The following is a 3,335-nucleotide window of genomic DNA, read 5'->3' as shown; positions in this document are numbered from 1 at the left end:
AGGAAAGTTGGTCCAAGAAAAACTATTTTAACCAAAGCCCAATGAACCCTAGTTGTAACATGGATTTCATGCTCTTTGAACCTGTGTTTATGAGATGTTATCTACTTGGTGATTAATACATTTTTACCTCTCCCTCCTTGGAAATCCTCACTTTCAGTTTTAATTTTATTTAAGCACAAAAGTTTTCTTTTTTCTTTTCTCTGTCTCTAAATAGGTTTACCACCAGTCTGGAATTTTTCTATTTTTTTTCTAATGAGACAATTACGTGATTGTGTTATTATTCTAAGTGACTCAAATAATTACACTTCCCCAGTCTGAATATGCAAAGCTTAAGCTGCTTCTTTCCAATTCAGAAAAAAAACACTTTAAGATAAGTAGGGAGGATGTGGTAAGCCCACCCCAGGAATGAGAGAACAGGAGCCAGAGGGCAAGACTGGCGCTCCACAAACATCTGGGGTCTGCCAGCTCTGAGTCATCCCTTCCGCCTCCTCTCTCCATTCTCTTTGACCCTCCCAAGTCCTGTCCATAAAAACCTACCTATTCTAAATTCAAACCTCTCAATATCCTGCAAGGCAACTGATAATGCATTTAATAAACCAATTTAAAATCCAGTTATTAGTGATTGAAGAAGGCTTAGTCCTATTACTTTCAGCAGTTTAAGAGGAACTCTCAGAAAGGCAATGGCTGGAATGTTTAGGCACTTCACAGACAGAGAGCTATTTAGTAAGGAGTTCTTCCTTTAAGAAAGACTCGAAATCTCATAAGGTGGTCTCCTTTGCCTATATTTTAAGTGAGCAGTGTTCAGTATTTTTTTTTTTGGTATATAAATGATTAGGTCTTTATTAAGCAGAATTAGAAACTGGGAGAGAGTGAGACCTGCCCAGTCTAAGCTGACCTGTGTAGAGGTCCTAGGGGAATAGTGAGGAGCTGGAGAAAGGGGTGCCTGATTGAGGAAGGCCCCCAAGGGTGGGAGGACTCAGGATCCTAAGAACAATCTTCAGGACTGTCCAGGGTGCTCCCTTTGTGTATGACCTGGCAGCTGTAGCTGTGGCTAGATTTCCACTTGTCGGATGTCAGGCTTAGGAAGCTGCTGGCTGTGTACTTGTTGCTCTGTTTCAAGGGCTTGGTGGTCTCCACATTCTGGTGACGGGGCTGCCATTTGCCTTCCAGGCCACCGGCACACTGCTGGGATGCAAGTCACCGATGGGAACACAGTGGCCAAGGTTGTAGACTTGGGCTGACCTAGGACCAGGAGCTGGGTCCTGCAGCCAAAGACACCACAGTGACTGAGGCTCTGACTAAAACCCACCAGGCCAGTACCTGAGGCCTGCCCCTCAGGGGCCAGTCTGGAACAAGAACTTACTGTCCCTCAGACTCTAAAGGCTTCTTCCTTCCCAGGTCTGGGTGGCCGTGGCCCCGCCCAGCAGCATCAGCGGCCAGCACTGCTTAGGGCCAGAGCTGTGATCCCCTGAGTCCTCATTTGGCCTGTCCTGGGCCTCATCTACCTTCAGGGTCAAAGGCACTTCTGGCCTGACCTTCAGCATAAACCCCCTGGAGAGTGTGGGTACTATTGGCAGGCACCCCCGGTCCTCACTGGCAGTGGCCATCCAAGTGTAGCCTGGTCTGAATAGTCCCATCCCCTGCCTGGGCCTTCTCTGGTGTCTGCCCAGTGCCTGGTCCTCTCCAGGGTTGTTATCCCTGGGGATATTCTTTAGTGTCATCTGCCAACTGTCCTGCTGTTTGAGATCCAGAACTCAACCATGTCCCACCACAAACTCTGCTGGCCCTGCCCCTGGGATGCTGGGTGGGGCACACCTGCTCCTGCCATCTTTCTCTGGTTCTGCAACAGTGCCTCTGGTCTATAGAGCATCTCCCTGGGGCCTGGAGGGGCTGTGGAGGGCAACTGAGTGCCTAGTGGACGAGGAATTGAGTTCCTTGGGGCTAGGCCAGGCCTTCTTTTCTGATCAGGCCCTCAGGCTGGGCCCCTGCACACTCTGCTCCTGCCAGTCAATCTCAGCCCCTCCTTGGCTGGTTTGGTCAAGCCTGGTAGGTTTGGTCAGCTCTTCACTCGGCTTCTCACCTAAGCAAGGGTCCTTCAGGGAGACATCTATACCCCTCCCTCAAGGAGTAATGCCAAGCTCATGAATGTTACCACCCAGGCCCAGGTTTCCTCTGGACCTCAGTTTCCTTATCCATGAAATGGGGAGTTTCCTTGCATCAGGGAGGGCCTGAGGATAATTGAGATCATGTGTCTGCTAAGCGCCAGCACATAGCAGGTGTTGAACAAATGCTGGTTCCCTGTCTACCTGCTCTTCCTTTGAGCTTTGGAACAACTCTTATTGTGTCGTTGAGCCAAGTGTCCCTGTTTTACGGGTGAGAAAACCAAGGCCCATAGAAGATGAATGTGAGATTCAAGGTGGTTTCAGGACGCAGGGTGCAGGGTGAGCTGGAATCTAAGAGTGAGCATGTTCCCTGCATTTCCAGCCCTTTGCCCACCTGGAAGGCTTGTGCTTTGCTACCAAGGGAGCCAAGGTTTGGGTTTTGTTGGGCAGCGGTGGGGCAACGGGTTGCACAGAAGCTTTGGGTTGAAGTCCACTTTGAAGCCCATATACATACGATGATGAGAGTGATGAGCAGTCTTCAGTATTGTGCCTGAGATCTACTCAGGAGGTCCATAAAGTCAGAAGTATGTCACAATCACACCAACACATTATTTGCCTTTTTCACTCTCATTCTCTCACAAGTGTGCGGTGGAGTTTCCCAGAAGCTACATGAAGTGTGATGTTGACATCACTCTGACGACTAATAGAATGTGGGCTTGTACATTTTTCTTTTTAAAATGTATGTTTTAATTTCAGATATGGCAAATATCAACAGACATAATTCACTTTACAAGAAAACTCTTTGGGGGTATTCAATAATGTCTGTAAGTGTGGAAAGGGGTCTTAAATATTTGAGAACTGCCGCTTTAAGTTATCCTGCCTGATCTGGCAGCTGAGATACCAGAAATATTACAAAACCAGGAACAAAGTGGTAATTCCTACTAAATTCAAAACTGTGTGAGGTTATCTGTTTGCAAAGGTTGGTATCTAAAAGCAAAACAGGAAGTACACATATAAGGATGTGCTCCAAACCTGACCAGGTCATGTCTAAAGGACACAGGCACCAACTTGAAAGAGCCTATTGACCAGATCAGGGACATCTGCCCACGGCATCTTTAAGGGGTGAGAGGTAGAGGGGAGCAGAAGGTTTCATACACAGAGGAAAAATACAATTAATTTATCATTAATGTCTACATTTTCCACAGTTCCCAAGACAATATCATAAACCAAATA

Source organism: Myotis lucifugus, unplaced genomic scaffold (assembly GCF_000147115.1).
Source record: "Myotis lucifugus unplaced genomic scaffold, Myoluc2.0 scaffold_137, whole genome shotgun sequence".
NCBI classification, from domain to species: domain Eukaryota; kingdom Metazoa; phylum Chordata; class Mammalia; order Chiroptera; family Vespertilionidae; genus Myotis; species Myotis lucifugus.
The sequence above is the reverse complement of the archived record's forward strand: the minus strand, read 5'-3'. Positions refer to the sequence as shown.